The sequence below is a fragment of the Eriocheir sinensis genome, chromosome 15, assembly GCF_024679095.1.
Source record: "Eriocheir sinensis breed Jianghai 21 chromosome 15, ASM2467909v1, whole genome shotgun sequence".
In the NCBI taxonomy this organism is placed as follows: Eukaryota; Metazoa; Arthropoda; class Malacostraca; order Decapoda; family Varunidae; genus Eriocheir; species Eriocheir sinensis.
In genome coordinates, this window is record NC_066523.1 from 11,258,018 (window position 1) to 11,279,056 (window position 21,039).

The 21,039-nt window shown below is 48.3% G+C and overlaps 1 long non-coding RNA gene across 2 annotated transcripts in view; it reads left to right on the forward strand.

The window, feature by feature from the left end:
* LOC126998898 (uncharacterized) overlaps nucleotides 1–21,039 on the forward strand; it is a 160,249-nt gene that overhangs the window by 97,036 nt on the left and 42,174 nt on the right. For both annotated transcript variants that reach the window (XR_007753064.1, XR_007753065.1), the window contains one exon: nucleotides 11,253–11,367. This is a non-coding gene — a long non-coding RNA (uncharacterized LOC126998898). The remainder of the gene's footprint in view (nucleotides 1–11,252; nucleotides 11,368–21,039) is intronic.

Below are 21,039 nucleotides of genomic sequence, written 5' to 3' on the forward strand. Positions count from 1 at the left end.
CCTAAAGAGAAGCCCTGAGAAACGTGAGGGGGGAGCCGGGGGTCGGGGGGGGAGGGAAGGGGGACAGCACAAGGCCCCTATAATATCCTACAGCCAGTTGCTCACAATTATTAATGGCATCTCCTTGTTGCTCGGCTCCAGCCTTTCCCGGGGATATGTTGCGTCGTGAGCCAAGCGGAGGTGGTGGAGGTGGTGCAGGTAGTGGTGCAGGTGGTGGTGGTGGGTGTGGTAAGGTCCTGCTGGTCGATAGAGTGCTGGTGATGGTGGTGGTAGTAGTGGTGGGTGTAGTGGAGATGGTGTAGGTGAGGGATGGTGTTAAGTTGTGGCTGTAGTAGTAGTAGTAGTAGTAGTAGTAGTAGTAGTAGTAGTAGTAGTAGTAGTAACAGTAGTAGTAAGGGGAGCATGTGTGTGTATTCACGAGTAATGAAATGAGTGAATGAGTGAGCCAAAAAGCGACAAGGCGAGTAAAGAACACCTGAATTGGGGCAGAGTAGTGAGTGAATGGGAGTAAAAGTGAGTGAATGAGACTGAGCGAGCCAAGGAGAAAGAGTGGAGTGAGAGAGTGAGTGAGTAACGAAGGGCAAACAAGCGAGAGACGGAGGAAGAAGAGAGAGAGAGAGAGAGAGAGGCAAACACGGCCCAGCATCCCTCAGGTAGCAAATCCATCTTTTATCTAATTTGTAGGAGCCGCCATCTCCCCTGCGCCGCGCGGGGACGCCGGGGCCCGCCGTAACGTTGTTATCTGGGCCACCGTGAGTCGGGAGCCGCCACTCATCCCTCAGGACCCTCACCTTTCACCGCCTCCTTCCCCGTCTCCGCCGCCGCCGCCTCCTCTTCGCTTGCTTGCTCGCTATCCGCCCGCCCGCCTGCATCCCCGCCTCCCAACCTGCCTGCCTTCCTACCTGCCAACCTGCCTGCTTGCCTGCCCTTTCTCTCCCGTCCGTCCGCCCGTTCCCTCTGTTCTTTGACCTCGCATCTCGTTTTTTGTCTGTTTTGTTTGGAGTGGGTTGGGGGACGGAGGAGGGGGGTGGGGGTGGGGGTGGGGGGTGTTAGTGTGCGTGGGGGTGGGGAGGAGTTAGTGTGTGTGTGTGTGTGTGTGTGTGTGTGTGTGTGTGTGTGTGTGTGTGTGTGTGTGTGTGTGTGTGTGTGTGTGTTCTCTCTCTCTCTCTCTCTCTCTCTCTCTCTCTCTCTCTCTCTCTCTCTCTCTCTCTCTCTCTCTCTCTCTCCACCTCGTTCTTTGATTCTTCAAGAGAGCGCGACCCCTCACCACCTTAACTCTTTCCAACCCTTCCTCCCTCCCTTGCCCCAAACCTCCCTCCCTCCCTCCCTCCCTCCCCTCACATTTCATTCTCTCAACGCGGAGCTTCTCACACCTCTCCACACCTCTTACTTCACCCTCTTGCCTCATAAACGTTTTCTAATGTTGCCGAGTAATCATGCCGCGGCGTCTCTACATCACGGAATTCCTCGTTTTCTTTGCCTTTTTGTTCTTTTTCTAACATTTTTACTTGTTTTTTTGTATTTCTCTCGATGTTTTTCCTGTTGTATCGGGTTTTGTTGTGTGTTCTTTATGTTTTGTTTTTTTTGTCGTCTCCGCTTTTCTGTGTCTACAATTCTTTTCTTGATTGCTTTTTCTTTTTTGGCTGCGTTCTTTTCTCTGTTTTGTTCTCCTCTTCCTACTTTTTTGTTCTCTTCATCGATTTCTTTTGTCTCTTCTTTTTGATTGTCTATCTGTTTATCTGTCTGTATGTCTATATATGGATGTGTGTCTGTCAGTTGGCGAATTTAGTTTTCCTTATCTCTATCTCTTTCTCATCTTCGTCTTCTTCCCCATCCTGATTCGCCATCTATCTCCTCCTCCTCCTCCTCCTCCTCCTCCTCCTCCTCCTCCTCCCTTTCTGACTATTCCGTTCAGCTCCTTCCCATTTTCCACCCCTAGCTTTTCCTTTTCTAACCTATCTTTCTATTTTTCTCCTTTTCTCCATGTTCTTTTCATCCCCATCTTCTTACTACCCTTCTCCTAATCCTCCTTTTTACCTCTGTCAACTTTATCTAACTTTTCTTTAATTGAGGTGCAGATTACCTTCAAGTGTGTTCCTGTTTTTCCCATTTTCTTCCTTCATTATCTTTTTTTTCTTCTATTTTCTTACTAAGTTGTCTTAAGCTCATCCTCTTCAATCATTCCCCCGGGGGTCGTTTAAGGCCAGTATTACTTCTCTCTCTCTCTCTCTCTCTCTCTCTCTCTCTCTCTCTCTCTCTCTCTCTCTCTCTCTCTCTCTCTCTCTCTCTCTCTCTCTCTCTCTCTCTCTCTCTCTCTCTCTCTCTCTCTCTCTCTCTCTCTCTCGTATTTCCTTCTTCTTCTCATCCATCATCCATGAGTCATCATGTACTGTCTCATTGAGTTGCAGAGCGAGTGTGATTTATTAATTCATCTTGCTGACTTTCTGGGTGACTGCTTAGCTGTCTAGCTGGCTGACGGGCTAACCAGCTAGAAACTAGAAAAAATCAGGTTTGATCTAGCTGATTGTCTGCTAATTAACAAGGGGTTGACTGGTTGGCGGACTGGTAGTCGGGCTGATGCATGGACGATTGACTGCCATCTTGTGATATTCATTTGCAAGTATGCTGGCCTGTTGCCTGACTGCCAAGGTCGTCACCACGGCTGTCTGAATGGTCAGCTCTGGTGCCTGACAAAATAACTAACGATTTGTTATTGCCACAATGATTGAGTGACGCATAAATGACTGACAATGACCAGTCAGCTGGCTGACACGAAGACTGGCTGCCTAACTGGCCGCCGGTTGAGTGCTCACTGGCTGGCTTAGCAACGGCTTTGGCGTGGCAGAACACCAAAATGGCGGAGCCGTGTATCAAAGGAAATGGTTGTCACATTCAGGGCCTGAGTTACTCGTGCAGGAAAGTCGCAGATGCACCAGTTTAATGTTATTGACTTTGATCGACATCCATTTCGATACTGGGATACGCCAGTGGAAAGGTCTCGCAAGGTCGGTCGGTCTCTCTCTCTCTCTCTCTCTCTCTCTCTCTCTCTCTCTCTCTCTCTCTCTCTCTCTCTCTCTCTCTCTCTCTCTCTCTCTCTCTCTCTCTCTCTCTCTCTCTCTCTCTCTCTCTCTCTCTCTCTCTCTCTCTCTCTCTCTCTCTCTCTCTCTCTCTCTCTCTCTCTCTCTCTCTCTCTCTCTCTCTCTCTCATTTAGATAGACAGACAGATAAATAGATATAGATATATAATATACTCACATACACACGCACACGTATCTTCTCGCCGCTGGTGTAGGTGGCAGGCAAGAAGCGTCCGCATTAACATGTATCATTAGGCCATTGTTCCCTCCTGTGTGCGCCTTTAATATGTGAGGACGCCGACAATACGTTCCCCGGGACAGACTCCACATCACTCCATCATTTCAGGAAAATCGAGGACCATTCATGCAAAGCCAAACGCTGGAACGGAGGAATTCGTCCAGAAATGTCGTTGCCTTTTCTTTCTCTGTCTCGACACACTTTTTTCCTTATATTTTCAAAAAGATATTTTCGGCGGCGCTGAAGACATCTGCGGACATAAAACAGTAAAAGTGTGTCGGACGCATGTGTGATTTGTTAATTGCAGTTTCTCAAATCCTTTTATTGAAGTGTCGGCGGACGAAGTCTTGAATAGGAGAATACTTGACAAAGAATTTCTTGTCCACAAACAGAGGCATTATGATCGTCCATGTCCCTGCAAGGCTCGACAGGACGATTCGTTATTAAACAAATCTTTCTCTTAAGAAATTCCTGCATAAAACATTCCCAGCGGGGGGCGAGGGGTGGGGGCGAGTCATGTCCACAGCCCCTCAGTGTTTGCCCGCCGCGCCGCTCTCCTGCTGTTTACCTGCTCCCTCGCTCCTCGACTCCAACCTGTCGCTCCCCCCCTCCCCAGTCTTGCCGCCTCCCACGTTCCCTTTGCCCCTGGTTCATCTCCCCTCATTTTCTTGCTCCCCTTGAGTCCCCAAGTTACCACTCCCCTGTTCTGCTCCCTTCCTCTCCTGTTCTTGTTCCCTCTCCTGCCCATTTTTTTTCTTCCAAATCCTTCACCTCCCTCTACGCTCCCCGCTCTCCCCTCCCCAGGAACGGTGCGCTGCGGACCCAAAGACAAGGCGACGCCGGGGACACGTCGTTCGTCATATGTTGTCAGGGCCAGGTGTGGGCAGGACACGCGGCAGCCTAACATGCACGCCTGGATGACGGGGATATCACCTTTATATACATGTCTTCCTCACCTATTGCGTGTCCATGAGGCTTTATAGAACGAATCATCATCTAGTTCACATACTAAATAAAAGGTAATAATGAACAATCATAACATTTTGATTACGAAAAGTCCTTCATTCCATCTTTATCTATCATGTTTTTTTTTTTTTTTCTAAAACATTAAATCTCAAATTCCAATACTTGGTGTGTTACTGAGGTCACCATGTTTGTCATAAAAACGCATTCTTAGAAACATCGGATATAAACTAAGGAAAAATTATGCTACAAACGAATGTCCGAGAACCAGTAATTCCAAGAGGCAAGGAGTGTGATTATCTTGAGAATCTCTTCAGGCTACGAGCCATCATGAGAACCTAAGCATGCTCTGTTTTCCGATACAAGAACACACACAAAAAAAAAGAATAAATAAATAAATAAACAAACAAACAAAAAAAAAAACAATAAAAAACACCGACTGATCACTCATCACATTTCTCGCGCCGTCTGTGAGGCACATAGCTAGTTCAGTGTCATGATCGGATTTCTCAGTATACATCAGTTTACCACAAAAGGCTGATGTGATCACCGGATGTTGATGGCTCAGACGTCACTGTTAAGTAAGTATACAGGCTCCGAGCTAAGCCAGCGGCGGACGGTGACGCGCAGACTGAGCGATCCTGTGTGAGCGATGGTGAGTGTCTCTGGGGCATGTGGACTGTCAGGCGCCGACACAGTTCACGTATTTTGAGAATCTTCGGCATTCTGGGGGGAGAGGTTTGCATTTTCACTGCATTGACTATTCGCTTGGGTTAGCCCAAAATATGTGGCAAAACGTGTCTAAAATAAGTCAGTAGTATGTTTTTTTGATAGAACTGACACGGTAAGACATTTATACAGGACCACATGAAAGGAATTGCGCCTAAGTTGTCGATGACCCGAATGAAATGGCAAGAGTGCCGAAAACACTTGCCGAAAAATAAAGACGTGCATGCTCAGGAACGAAGTACCCCGACCTTTGATGAAATAAGTATCAACGAGTAAGAAAATAAAAGAAAATTTCATCCGCCTGAACAGTCACGGGACAGCAGATGTGTAATGCCTCTGAAGACTTCACAGCCCTGAGCAAGCATCCAGACGGCGGGGCCTGCAGCAGGTGTTACCCGCTGTCTCGCCCAGGCTACATCCGGCCCCGTTAGCTGTTTTTCAGGTCGTCAGTCCTCCATGCTCTTGTAAGGACGAGGGCGTGTCCGCTTTGCCGCTAGTCACTCGTTCGCTCACTCCAACACCTCGCTCAAATTTGGCAGCAGCAGACATCGGTAATATTTCACGCATTACGAAAACCCATAAGTCTTTATCAATTACGCCAAAGCCTCTGCCCGACTTGAAGCAATCGATGGCATTCGAAGTATCGGCTTTTGGAGTGCACGGGAGGGGAAAGAGAGGGGCGGGTGGCTGGCGACGGCGATGGAGGCACAAAAAGAAAATGGTTTGGGAACTGTCGTGGAAGGGATGATGGAGAGTGAGGCGAGGAAGGAGGGAGGCAGAGGATGCACGACGGCACAGGAAAAGTGACGAGGCAGGGTGTGCAGGACGCCTCGGAAGGAGCAGCGGGAAGCCGGCGTGGCAGACAGAGGCAACAGGCGGGGATTACCGGCCGCGTATTGATGCGTGTGTCTGCCGCGCCCCGAACAGGTGCAATCCCGTACTAACTCTCGGTAATGACTTTGCCAATAAATTCCACGACTTAGCTGTGCCACAATCGATCACCAGCCTGCGTCCCGAAGCTCACTCGGATGGTAGAGTGAAATCCTTGCATTTATAAATAGTATTAGCAACGTTATGGCTCCATGGATTAGACATCTTCGTTTACAAGAATTAAAGCAAAACTGAAGAAAAGGTCCTCTATGACGAACCTTTTGACCCCGCCCCGAGGCAACACGATCGGCGGCAGCAGTGGACGACACCACCAGGAGAAAAATGTGTCGGGTGTGTTGGAGAGGCGGTGAGAGTGGCAATGAGGCCTCTCGCGGCGCCGTCCGCCCTCCTGCTGCTCTACCCACGACAAGCCCTTGTAAGGGCACCGCTGCAGGTCCGCGACACGCCCAGAGGAAGCCGTGCCATGAGCGAGTTTGAGCACATCTGCCCTTCGTGAGGTTGCAGGTCACAATTATAAGCCCACAAGCAGCTTCAAATTTCCTTCCGTCTCCTGGCGCGGGGCCTTGGAAGGTGTTAGCAGCCTGTGCATTAATATCTTATATTACGTCCCTTCACCCCGACGGCAATGACGTGTTTAATTTTCGGTGCAGCAGAGGCGAGAGTGCATGAGTGTCTCGCTGTCACTGCGAGGCGGCGGCGAGCTCACCGCTGTTGTGCCAAAGTTATGACAGCTTAAAGCGGCTTTGTTGTGCGTGTGTTTGCCTTGCTGAGATTCCGCCCGCTTTGTTGGAGTTGTGGCCGCGTGATTGAGTTTAGGCTTGTTAGCTAATCCTGCGGCAATACACTCACTTCATTAACTTCTAACACTCGTCTTAATCATATTTCCGATCTCCATTTCAACGACATATTTACTCCTCTTCCGCCCCGACCTAACACCCGCCCCCCTCCCCGCTCTCCTTTCCCTCTTTCCCCCAAGTGACGGCAATTTTCAGGTCGTTGGGTCTTTAGCGGTGAGCGATATATTTCCGGAAACTTGTGTCAAACTGTACTGTGTTGACTCTCGAGGCGACGCAAATTACGGTGGAGAGTGTGTTGTTGTGTTTTGGCGTCGCGTCGGGCAGCAGCAACAGCTACAGCAGACTTCATCACGACCACCACCAGCACCACCATTCCGTCAAATGCTTCGCGTCCGCACCGAAAAATACGGGTGAATCTAATTCCCCCCTTAAGTTTATTGCACAGGAAAAGAAATATAATAAGTAAGCCGAACCTTTCTCCTACTCGCACCTCCACAAATAGCATTTCCAAGTGTCACGATCTGGACGGATCTTGTTTCCCAGAGAAATTCGTCCTTTTCACCTCCGCGGCTCTACTGGCGGGGACTGTCTTTCATCTCCGCGCGGGTGTATGAGCGTGGAGGTGAGTGTTCCAGTTCTACATATATTTCTCTCCCGGTAACAGCATCCCCGTAACAGACCTGCCGAGCGGCCCCAGACTAGCTCAATTGGAAGAGAGGGAGAGCGTTCGGAAAGGCGCTCATCTGAAAGTGTTCCAGGATCTCATCTTTCACCTCCCTTAAGCCCCTCACTTCCAAGGCCCTGAAAATTGGATACAGACACCCACCTCAACAAATTGAGCCTCCGGGCACAAGATTGGGGGAGGGCTGTATTTTATCTCACCGGCTCCATCTCCCCGTGTCTCTCTGGCCGCCGCTGGGTGCCGAGGATCGTCAGGGCGCCGCTGCTGCTGATTGGTTTTTACTTTGGCTGAGTTACGTGCGTGGGACGTTTTCAAGGTGACAAATGTACTCCGCGCCGCGAAGATTAATCCGGCGGAGGAGGAACGAGGACCGAGCGGGAGAGTGAGGACGAAGGAGTGTCTGGTGAGGAAGATGAGGAAGATGAGAATGGTGAAGATGGTGAGGATGATGAGAATGGTGAAGACGGTGAAGATGAGAATGGTGAAGATGGTGAGGATGATGAGAATGGTGAAGACGGTGAAGATGAGAATGGTGAAGATGGTGAAGATGAGAATGGTGAAGATGAGAATGGTGAAGACGGTGAAGATGAGAATGGTGAAGATGGTGAAGATGAGAATGGTGAAGATGGAGAGGATGATGAGAATGGTGAAGATGGTGAAGATGAGAATGGTGAAGATGGAGAGGATGGTGCTTTTGTCGGCCTCCTGAGTCCTGCCGTCCTGCTTGCCTGCTTGCTTGCCTCCCTACCTGTCTGTCTACCTGCCTGCTTTCCTGCCTCTCCGTGCCTCGCAAACGGGAGAGGTGGCGACTCACTAAACCTCCTGTCGACTGTTAAGGACGCTGAGAGCAGACTGAGATTAATACTGTACATTCTGCTTTGGGTTATATTGTAGTTGTTGTTTTGATTTTATTGAGTTTTAAGCCGAGAACAGCTGGCGACCATATTATTTCTCCTTACTTGTTTCGTCTTTGTTGGTGGTGACGTTCCTTTGTGGTGCATATGTTTGTTGTCACCACCGATATTAAACTGAAATCCGAGTAAACTATCTTGCCTGCACGGCGTTACGTACTTCAAAGGCACACATATGTTGCAAGTTTTCCATATATTTTTGTCTCTCCTAAAGCAAAATTTGAGTGATATGATTTACACCCAGACTTACTTGCCATTCGAGAAGAAATATACAAGTGCCGCAAGGTTTGTATTGATTTGACTTACATTTACGCAACAAACCCACTTCACAACACACACACACACAAAAAAGCAAACACAAACGAACGAATAAACATACAAACACACAAAGTCACACACAAACATGCATATACGAACACACAGACGAACAGACTAACTGACCTCCGGCACCTCGGCATCTAAACAAAGGGAAAGGGGAAGCAGGAGGGGAGAGAGAGGGGAGAAGGGGATGGGGAGGAACGTCTTAGAAGGGGGCTGAAGACCCTGAGGGAGGGGAAGGTTGGGAGGGAGTTTGGCAAGGGAGGGAAGTTTGTGGAGAGGGAGGAGGAGTGTGGGGAGAGAAGTTGGTCAGGAGTCAAGTTGGATGTGAGGATGTGAAAGGGAAGGGAAGGAGAGGGAAGGGAAGGGTGAGGAAGGGAAGGAATACGAGGAGAGGGGTGAGGAAGGGAGAAAAGGGAAGGGAAGGGAAGGGAAGGGAAGGGAAGGGAAGGGAAGATGATAAGGGAAGATAAATGAAAGGAAGGGAAGAGAAGGGAAGGGAAGGGAAGGGAAAGGAAGGGAAGGGAAGGGAAGGCGATAAGGGAAGGAAAGGGAAGGCGATAAGGGAAGAGAAAGGAAGGGAAGGTGATAAGGGAAGAGAAATGAAGGGAAGGGAAGAGTAGGGAAGGGAAAGGAAGGGAATTAAGGGAAGGGAAGGAAAGGGAATTAAGGGAAGGGAAGGGAAGGGAATTAAAGGAAGAGAAGGGAAGGGAATTAAAGGAAGAGAAGGGAAGGGAGGGTGATAAGGGAAGAGAAAAGAAGGGAAGGGAAGGGAAAGGAAGACAAAAGAAGGGAAGGGAAGGGAAGGGGTTAGGAAGGGAGGGAAAGGAAAGGATGATGAGGGAAGGAAAGGCAAGAAGAAGAATGGGACGGGATGGTGAAGGGAAGAAAGGAAAGAGGAAAGGAGGGGAGGGAAGGAAAGAGAAAGGATGGGGAGGGGAAGGGGAAGGAGGGGGAAGGAAATGAACGAGGAAGGGAGGGAGGAAAAAAAGGGGTGTGAAGAGAAGGAAACGGAATGGAGTGGAAGGAAAGGGAAGGGCAGAGTGCAGGGAAGGGAATGGGCGAGGAAGGGAAGGAAACGGAATGGAATGGAAGGAAAGGGAAGGGCAGAGTGCAGGGAAGGGAATGGGCGAGGAAGGGAAGGAAACGGAATGGAATGGAAGAAAAGAGAAGGGCAGAATACAGGGAAAGGAATGGGCGAGGAAGGGAAGGAAACGGAATGGAATGGAAGAAAAGAGAAGGGCAGAATACAGGGAAAGGAATGGGCGAGGAGGGGAAGGAAACGGAATGGAATGGAAGAAAAGAGAAGGGCAGAGTACAGGGAAAGGAATGGGCGAGGAGGGGAAGGAAACGGAATGGAATGGAAGTAAAGTGAAGGGCAGAGTACAGGGAAGGGAATGGGCGAGGAAGGGAAGGAAACGGAATGGAATGGAAGGAAAGGGAAGGGAAGAGTACAGGGAAGGGAATGGGCGAGGAGGGGAAGGAAACGGAATGGAATGGAAGGAAAGGGAAGGGCAGAGTACAGGGAAGGGAATGGGCGAGGAGGGGAAGGAAACGGAATGGAATGGAAGGAAAGGGAAGAGAAGAGTACAGGGAAGGGAATGGGCGAGGAGGGGAAGGAAACGGAATGGAATGGAAGGAAAGGGAAGGGCAGAGTACAGGGAAGGGAATGGGCGAGGAAGGGAAGGAAACGGAATGGAGTGGAGGAAAGGGAAGGGAAGAGTACAGGGAAGGGAATGGGCGAGGAAGGGAAGGAAACGGAATGGAGTGGAGGAAAGGGAAGGGAAGAGTACAGGGAAGGGAATGGGCGAGGAAGGGAAGGAAACGGAATGGAATGGAAGGAAAGGGAAGGGAAGAGTACAGGGAAGGGAATGGGCGAGGAGGGGAAGGAAACGGAATGGAATGGAAGGAAAGGGAAGAGAAGAGTACAAAGTGACAAAGGAGATAAGCTGAACGGCCAAAGGGAAAGAAATGGAAGGAGGAGAGCGGGATGGAGGGATGGAAGGAGGGAGAGTACGTGAGATACATAAGATATTAGGGGAGGAAGAGAGAGGAGAAGAGAGAGAATGAGGAGGAATACGAAATAAAGGGCAGTTAACAGCGGCAGCAGCAGACAAAGACAGCTGAGATGAGGGACAGAACCACCGGTAGGCTAACGATGAACATAGAGGCTGCACGAACATGACTCAATAACTTAACAAACAACTTAACGAACGTGATTTACTGCAATACAACACAGCGAAAAAACGATCAACGAGACGCAAATGCCTTAAATACAAAGGAGTAAATATAAAAAGGATTTCGGGGCTAGCGATGAGCATGGCAGAAATTTTACGGATTAATAACAATGATAACAAACGTGATTAACTAAGATTTCAGCAATTAATAATGGAAATAACAAATGTGATGAAATAAACAGACAGCAGACGGCGTAAAGTAGCTATGGAGGAAACGCCTGTGAGAAAAGGAACCATAAAAAATACAAAATAGAGAGAGAGAGAGAGAGAGAGAGAGAGAGAGAGAGAGAGAGAGCGCCATTGACAAACTGGGTAATGGCTAGCGATAAATTTTCACAGATTGAGCGTCTCTCATTTACATTTTATTTGCCAGTCCGTCCCAGATTTATTGTTGTTCTTCATTTTTCAGGAGCCGAGCGAGAGGGGCGTAACACGAGAGACCGGCACCCCTCGACTCCGACCCTCGGCCCGCGGAACCCAAGGGCGGAGAGCCTCGCCCGCCCCGCCTCCCCGCACTGCCCGTTGTAAGTGAAAATTTCCGGAAGTTTTGTGGGTTTGTGGTAATTTCGTGAGTATTGGTCATAACATGTAAAACGCCACTTGAATATATGATATCGACGGGACAGATTAATGTGCGGGCTATTAAACCTGTCCTTCGGGGTGACGCATATGAGCCGCTGAAAACGTGTATTGTCAGCCGCCGACAGCCTGCCCATAAAGGGATGACGGATAAGGCCGCGCCGGGCACACCGCTGGAATGGCAACGCCCAGAAAAGATTTGTGAAGGCAGATACTGGAAGCCGTCCACACTAGTACACAGCGGACGCCACCCTCCTCCTCTTCCTCCTCCTCCTCCTCCTCCTCCTCCTCCTCCTCCTCTTGCTACGCACCAGTGACGCGCGTGTCCAACTAAGATATGAAGAACCCATGTAGTTTTAGTAGCAATGCCAATATATAAGCTAATTCTAGTCTAGTTACGGTGAAATGAACTAAGAAAGGCACACGTATTTGCTGGAACATACGGACAGACATATTTACAGCCACAAGGATCACAATGAGAGCCTCCCCCGTAATTTAATGTGTGCCTTTAATGATACGGTAAGGTAAGATGGAATAACAAATAGAATAATGTTATCTGGACCTTGCAAATACAGCCACAAATAAAGCCATTGTCACCGCAGTCATGGCTGTAAGTGACTGGATCTCCATCTTTGAAAAAAAAAAAGGAAGCCTGATGCACCGTCCTCCATTTAGTCATGAGTGTTAATGGTCAGGTGATGACTTCCAAGTTACCCTCTGACAGCCATTCAGATTTATCTATGTCATTCATTCCCTCACCCATTAATTTAATAACAACCCTAAGTAGGTGGTGAGTGTTGTCTGGTGTAAGTTTTATGTATAACAAAGTCGTGTACGCCAAGCCTTAAATTTAAAGAAATATGACATAAAAGTTTAGAATGACGAGACGAGGCAAAAATTGTTTAAAAATAAAGGTATAAGGAAAGGCAGTTAAAACACCCTTTAATTAGGTGCTAAATACCATATTCGAAGCCCACTCTAAGTAAAGCACCGCGTGAGCCGTACGAATTCATCCACAAGTTTCTTTCCTTCCTCAACTATGCAATAAGCTCCTCTATTTACCTAATCACTCATTCACTCGCCTATCGACACAATTATTTCCTGGTCCACTTGCTCATTCACAACCTCGGGGACAAAGAGCAAGCAACAGATTCAGTCGATCCCTCACTAAGTCATAATTTTGCCCGAGGCACTTGAATCTGGAAGTAAGAAGTCCCCCTATACGGAAACTAAAGGCTAGGAGAGAAAAAAAAGCATGAAATAATAATAATAATAATAATAATAATAATAATAATAATAATAATAATAATAATAATAATAATAATAATAATAATAATAATAATAATAATAATAATAATAATAATAATAATAATAATAATAATAATAATAATAATAATAATAATAATAATAATAACACACACACACACACACACACACACACACACACACACACACACACACACACACACACACACACACACACACACACACACACACACACACACACACACACACACACACACATACACACAACCCCCCTCCCAACACAAACACAGAGCCAGAACCAGAGAGAGAAAGAGAGCGAGAGAGAGAGAAACCCGCACACAGACAGACGGGCACCATCTTGGCAGCGTCGGACGGAACATCCTACAAATATGTGGTGACTGATTTACATATCCCATTACAAGTTGTTGCCTCTGGGGCCACAACTCAGACGGGGGAAAAATCGAAAGAATGGAGGCTTGCTTATGTTACGTGGCTTGTTGCTCCGACTCTTTCTTGTTATCGGGAGGGAAGGAGGAAGGCGGAGGAGAGGCAAGAGGAAAAGGTGGAGGAGGAGGAGGAGAGGAGAGAGCTAGCGACGACAGGGAGAAATTAATTTAGATTTGTCTAGGAAAAGCCAGTGTTTTATCGGAACTTCAGTGTATATGGCTTGTCTTCCCTCGGGTTGGGTTTTTCTTTCCAAAATTATGCAGCGCCTCCGCCAGACTCACTCCGGGGACGTTCATGAAATTATCCTCAATCAGACCAAATTCGTGCTTGTCCTCTCCGCTTGGCTGGAGTCCCCCACCCAACGCCACCTTCCCTCCCTGCCTCCCTTCCATGTCTCCCACTCTTGCCTACCTACCCTTCTTCCCTACCTCCTCTCCCTCCCTCACTCTCTCCCCTACTTTCCGTTCACCTGTGCGCGGCCCCAATCACCACACAGGCCGCCGTTCTAATCATTACCATTTATAACCATTAAAATCTAACTCGAAGACCTGGCCGCCATTCTCGCCCACCATCACCAGCAGCGCCCATTCCCCGCCGGAGCTTTCCCCGCCCTCTTCACCCCGGAGCCTCCACCCAGCCCGAGTAATCCTACAAATTGGATTTAATTATCTTGGGCGTGACACTCTGAGAGAGGATTAACACGCTGGTCGAGTACCTTCTGCGCCATCCTGTATCTCATTTGCATACGCAGTCGAGTTGGTCTGGCACTATAGCCTCCTTCTCCTCCTCTTTCTCCTGCTCCACTCTTCCTCCCCTCCCATACTCCCCTTGATATCTTCCCCTCCACCCCCCCCCTCGCTTCCTCTTCCTCCACACCTCAGCCAGAGCGCACACAGGTAAGTGAACGTCACCTGCACACGCTGGCGGGGAGGAGCACCAATCACCCAGCGAGGAGGCGAGGCGAGGCGCGGCGGAGTACAGGGACGGAGGTGAAAAAGAGACCAAGGCAGCGTGGACGTCGTGCTGTCGCGGTAGTGGGTCGCATCGCTCCCTCCACCATGCATTCCTGTCCTTAATTACCTGTCGGGGGGTGGGGAGGAGGAGGGGAGGAGGAGGGGGAGGAACGAAAGGAGGAGGAGGAGGAGGAAGAGAAGGAATGAGAGGAGGAGGAGCTATTGCAGGAGAGACTGGGAGGGAGGGAGGGAGGGAGGGAGGGAGGAGGGAAGGTTCTCTCAGTGCACTGATTACCTTTCACAGTTTATATGCCAGCGACGTATGTATTCCAGGATTTCAGTCAAAGGAGAATGTGGGGAGAGGCTGGGAGTGAAGGAGAGTCGGGAGATTGAAGATGTGGGAAGGTGAAGAGGGAAGGAAAAGGGAGAGAAGAGGTATGAAGAAAATAAAAAGGAAGGAGAGAGTACTTCAGAATTTCAGTATTTCAGTCAAACGAGAATGAGGGGAAAGACTAAGAGTGAAGATGTGGTAAGGTGAAGAGAGAGGAGGAGAGAGGAGCAGACAATACGGGAGGAAGGGAGAAGACTTGTAATGGCGGTAGTGATGATGGTGGTTGTGAGGTTGAGGAGGAACGATGGAGGAGAAAGGAAGAGAGGAAGGTTGGTGGTGGAGGTGGATGTTACTGAAGATAGACAGATAGGTGGTTGTTGAAAGTGAGAGTATAGTAGGCAAAATAGGTGTGGGTGCGTGCTGTTACCAATTATGAGGGTGGTGGTTTGTGTTTGAGGGTGGTGGTTGTGGTAGTCGGGTGGTGGTTATGATTATGGTGGTGATGGGTGGTGGGTGGATGGTGGTAGTGGTAGCAATGGTGGTGGTGGAAGTGGTGGTTTTGGTAGTACTAGAGTTGTCGGTGATATGGTGGAGACGGCACAGACGATGGTGATGATGATGATGATGATGATAACGACGGTAGTAGTAAACGACTAAACGAGTCCATGGCAGTGATGGTGTTCGTGGTGGCATGGCTGTGAGAGTGGCAGTGAGAGTGGTACCGTAGTAGTGGTTGTACAGTGGTTATGGGGATGGAGGTGGAGTGGTGGTGGTAGTGGTAGTGAAGGGGGGTAGGGGAAGAGTAAGGGGGGGTGGGGGGGGGGGTCGTCGCCATGTTGGAATATCTCGAGGTGTCAGTTAGCATTAGCATCACATGGGAAGCATCTCGGCTGGCGGGTAGCGGGAATATCTGGGAATGTTACCGTGTCGGAGGTGCCAGCTGCCGGGGCCCCTCATTAACACGCTTCGGGCGCAAATGGTTTCTCCTACTTCCCTCTCTCCCTCTCCCTCTCCCTCCCTAACACCAGTCCTCTCCCCTCCTTCCTTCTTCCTCCTTCCCTCTTTCCTTCCTGTCTTCCTGCTTCCATCTCTCTCTCCCTTTCTCTCCTTCTCCCTCCCTAACACCAGTCCTCTCCCCTCCTTCCTTCTTCCTCCTTCCCTCTTTCCTTCCTGTCTTCCTGCTTCCATCTCTCTCTCCCTTTCTCTCCTTCTCCCTCCCTAACACCAGTCCTCTCCCCTCCTTCCTTCTTCCTCCTTCCCTCTTTCCTTCCTGTCTTCCTGCTTCCAACTCTCTCTCCTTTCTCTCCTTCTCCTCCCTAACACCAGTCCTCTCCTTCCTTCTTCCTCCTCCTTCCTCTTTCCTTCCTGTCTTCCTGCTTCCACCTCTCTCCCTATCTCTCCCTCTCCCTCGCTAACACCAGTCCTCTCCCCTCCTTCCTTCTTCCTCCTTCCCTCTTTCCTTCCTGTCTTCCTGCTTCCACCTCTCTCTCCCTATCTCTCCCTCTCCCTCCCTAACACCAGTCCTCTCCCCTCCTTCCTTCTTCCTCCCTCCCACCCTCTTTCCTTCCTGTCTTCCTGCTTCCATCTCTCTCTCCCTTTCTCTCCTTCTCCCTCCCTAACACCAGTCCTCTCCCCTCCGTCCTTCTTCCTCCTTCCCTCTTTCCTTCCTGTCTTCCTGCTTCCACCTATCTTCTTTCCCTATCTCTCCCTTCGTACCGCCCGAGCAACCATCCTTGTCCTCTCCATTTCTTCCTCCTTCCCTCCCTCCTTCCTTCCTCTCCCTCTCTCTCATCCCGTCTTCCTGCTCTCGTTCCTCTGTCTCTCTGTCTTTGCCTCTCCCTCCATATCTATCCTTCCTTTCTTCGTCCTCCGTCTCCAAGTCTCCCCTTCTTCCTGCTTCTGTCTGTCTTTTTGTTTGTCTCATGTTTGTCTTTTTTCTATCTGTCTTTTTTACCTCCCTTCCCTCCTCTGTCACCTTTCACTCCGTATTTTTTGTCTTTTCTTTCTCGCTCTTTCATGTTTCCCTTTCTATTCCTTCCTTATCCTTTGTCAGTGTTTCTCTCCCTCTTCAATTTTATCTGTTCTCTCCTCTCTCCTATCTTCTTTCTATCCCACATGCCTTCTCGATCCTCTCCCTTAAGTAAACTCCTCTCGTTCCTGTCTTCCTTTCCATCCTTTCTTCCCGTCATTCTTTACCATCATCTTTTTCTTCCTCTTCATCTCACTCGTTTCTCTTCTCTAATTTGCCTTCATCTCTGCCCTTTCTTTCTCGTCAATCCTTCTCTCATCCCTTCCCCTCTTCCTCCTCTTCCTCTTCTCGTCTTCTTCTTTTTCTTCTTCAATTTTTTTCTTTTATTCTGCATCTCTCAATTTTTTTCTTCTTCCACTCCTCCTCCTCATCCCCCTCCTCCTCCTCCTCCTCCTCCTTTCTCTTCCTTCTCCTTCATTTCCACTCTCATCTGTTACTCGCGTTCATGTCGGACAATTTATCTCCTCGTCCTATTTCTTTTTTTTTAGACTTGCATGTTATTATTTTCTTGTTTCTTTTTTTCTGACGCCCAGTTTAGAGTTTTCAGATTTCTACTTCCTCACGCTGCTCAGTAAACCTATTTTTCTCTTGTTTCCTACGTTGTCTTCATTTATTTTGACTACTTTTCTTTTGCTACTGTTTTTTTATCTTTATTTTCTCTATATGTGTAAGAAGAAAAGTCTAACACGAGGCGATGAATCAGTCTCCTTTTTATCACTTTTTTTCTTTCTTCTGATATTTATATTTTCCTGCTGTTTTTCATATATTTTCTACTTTCCTATATTTCCCTTTCCTCTCTATCTCTATTTCCGTATAATCTCTTAACATCGATCCTCTCCCTCCCTTTCTTTTTCTTCCCTCCTCCCTTCCGCTCCCCTCCCCCCCTACTTTGTTTTCTTTTTTTCTCCTCTTCTTCCGCCATACAACACCAAGGTTTTTATTAGTTTTTGTTAACGTCTCGCACGAAACTTGCTCCCAGATATATTCACTCAATGACATCCTTCCTCTACCTCACTTCTTCACATCATCATATTCAAACTTTTTTCTTTCGACTTTTCATCTTTTTCCTCATCTTTTTCCTCGTAGTCCTCTTCCTCGACCTCATTCTCAGCTTATCCTTTCGTCTTTTCCTCTTTCTTCTCTTCCTCCTTTTCCTTTTTCATGTTCTACTTATCGTTCTCATCAGCTTATCTCCATCTTTTTTTCCTCTTCCTTCCTCTTCTTGTTTATAATTCTCGTCTTTTTCCTGGTCTTTTCTTTTACATAATTGTCCTTCTCTCCCTCCTTTTTCCTTTTTACCTCCTTCCTCGTCTTCGCCTGTATCCTCCTCTTGCTTTTTCTTTTTCCTTTTTTCCCATTCTTTGTCTCTCGTCCTCGTCTTTGGTATCCTCTCCTTCTCTTACCGTTCCTTTCTCTCTGTCTTTCTGTCCTCGTTATCTCTCTTTTCCTCCTCTTCCTATTGCTCTTCATCTTCCTCTCGTTTTCGTCTTTGTCTTGCTTGTTATCCTTCTCTCCAAACTGCCTTTCGTTTTACCTTCCTATCATCGTTACTATCTATCCTGTTCTCGTTATCTATCTCTTATCGCTGCTCTTTCTCTCCCTAACCTTCCCGTTCTCGTCTTCCTTCTCTTCATACCTTTTTTTCTATACCTTCTCTTCCTCTTGTTCTTGCTACTCTTCCTCTCCTTTCTTTTCCCGTTCTCGTCTTCCTTCTTCTCTTCATAACGCTTCTCCCTCAACCTTCCTCATTGTTTTCTACCTTCTCTTCCTCTTGTTTTTGCTGCTCTTCCTCTCCCTTCCCTTCCCATCCTCGTCTTCATTATCCTCCTCGTCTCCCTTGCCTTCCTCGTCCTCGTCCTCGGCCTCCTCGCGCTCATCACCGCCATTATTATCAGCGTGATGGGCGTGTCGGCCTTGGAGTGTTATCGTTACGTCCCTCTGAGACACGCATGAAACTCAGTCCTCCCCCCTACCCCCCTCACCTTCACCCTGACCCTCACCCCTCACCCTGACCCTTACTATCATTCACCCTCACCCTCGTCCTCACTGTCTCTCCCTCCATCCTCCCTAATGATCTATCCTTCTCGTCTGTTTATTCCTTGTCCTTTATCTATCTATAGCAATCCCCTTTTTCTCTCTCTATCTTCCTCCTCCTTCTGTTACTCTTCATCTATCTCCTTCATCTCTCTCTCTATCCCCCTTCCAGCCCTCCTCTCTTCCCCTTTCTCTCCATTTCCCATTTACCCTTTCCTACACCTCCAGCTACTCCTCCTCCTCTTGTAATTATTCCCCTCTTCCTCCTCCCCTTCCCCTTCCTCCGCCTGCTTCTGCTCTCCCTCGCGTGGCCCTTAGCGCGCCCATATCCAGCCGGGACCGGGCGGGGGCGAGAGGGCGCGAGGAGGCTGCAACAACAATAGCAGAGCCATTTATGAGGGCGCTCTAATTGTAATGATCCAGGTGTGTCGGGCCAAGTGGTGGATGGAGGTGTGCTGGTGCTGGTGTTGGTGGTGGAGGTGGTGGTAGAGGGGGGGGGGGTTACTTCTCCGCTCCTTCCTCCTCCTCCTCCTCCTCCTCCTCCTCCTCCTCTTCCTCCTCCTCCTCCTCCTCCTCCTCCTCCTCTTCCTCCTCCTCCTCCTCCTCCTCCTCCTCCGTCATGGCTTAACGCCCGTGACATGCTTGAACTAGCGGAAACAGCAGTAAATGGTTATAACATTAACAAAATGCCACTTGCATAAAAACTTCATAGAGAAGGCGTTCTAATACACTCTAGAAACAACTTGAAAGTCATTCAGATAAATAAAACATATGAGGAAAAAAATAATTCATAAATGTAAGGCGTCGATTAAAACAAAAACAAAAAATATCCCAGGAGTAGTTAATCGAGCTCCTAAAATAGATTAAAAAGTTACCTCAAATTATATAATGAAACAAAACATATGTAAAAAAAAATGCTGTAATTTGCGGGGACTTCAATAACCTCTCATCGCATCGGCGGTGGTGATGGTGAGAGCAGTGGTGTGATGGAGATGTGGGTGTTAGTAGTGGTAGTAATGGTGGTGATGGTGCAGGTTGTGTGGTGATGGCTGTGATGGTGGTTAAAGGTGGAGGAGCGGGCAGGAGTAGGTAGGGGTATTCTTATCGTCCTCATCATCACCATCATGCCCGAGGGTTGATTAGATCATTATTTAATTGGAAACTTCTTCGGTCTTTATGGATACAACGAGTTGCGGAAATGTTTATTGAACTTTTGTTTAGCCCTTGGTTCGTTAGAATAAAAAACATGTCAGACACACTCCTATACGTGTGTGTGTGTGTGTGTGTGTGTGTGTGTGTGTGTGTGTGTGTGTGTGTGTGTGTGTGTGTGTACAAGAGTTCGTGAGCGCATGTCACCATAACACAAACGCCGGCGACTCTGCGTGTATATATTTACATGTGTTTGGAGGTTCGTCAGTCTCCGTGTTTAGTCGCGTCCAAAAATCAGGCCGACATTTTTTTACCTGGGCGGCGTAATTGTGAAAGTTAGACAACGGCGCTGCGCATTTCCTAACTTTCCCCGCCGAGCCGCGCGTCACATGTCCCATCAAATGGTTAATTATATTCGAAGAAGTAAATTATTCAATAACCTGTTTTTGCCGCCCCGTTATTGAGCAGTCGGCAAAATTGTCAACGTCAACAAACTAAGTTGGCGAAGTTTAGAAACAGAATTAGGTTACTTGTTGGTAGTTTTTTTTTTTTTCTTCTTAAAGAAGGAAGGAAGAGAGCGTAGCGAGGAGGGGAGAGTGGGAGGGAGGAGGCTGGAGGGAGGGAGGGAGGGAGAGACAGGGAGAAACGGCAGTTCCTTTCGTGTCACTCCCACTACCGGCAGTGTGTAGGAGGAGGAGGCGGAGGAGGAGGAGGAGGAAAAGGTGGGGGGGGGGATGAATTTGAAGAGGGAAGATGTGGAAAAGAAAAGATAAAGGAGGGAATATGGAAGAGGAGGAAGAGGAGGAAAAGGAGAAGCACGATGACAACTTCGATGGGGAAATCAAAATGAGAATTGAGAACAAAAATAGGACGAGGTAAGGGACATAAACGACAAGGAGAGACAAAAAAAGAGAAAATCAAGAACCAGAAGAACAAGGACAAAGGTAAAACAACGAGAACAAGAACAATAAGAGGGAGGAGAAAGAGGTAGGAGAAAGAAGGGGAGAAGGAGGAGGAAAAGGAACAGAATTAAATGAGGCGAAGGGGATGAAAATAAAGTAAAAATGAAAAAAAGAGGGAAGAAGAGGGAACGGCGATATAGATGGTGGAGTGAGAGGAACGAGGCAAAGGGGCGAGGCATGAGACAACGAGACGAGGTTACGAAGATGAATAAAGGAACGTATGGACAGACGAAGAGGACTGGCAAGATGGAGGGACGAGAAGTGGAAGGGATGAGAGAAGGAGACAGAGAGAGAGAGAGAGGGAGACCGAAGGAAAGTAAAGGGATGCAGGTAGTTATGAAAGTAGTGAGGGGAGGAATGAAGGAACAGCAGAAAGAAGGATGAGAGTGAGGAGGGGAGGTATGGAGGTAGTGAGAGTATAGAAAGAGGAAGGTGCAAAAGGAAGA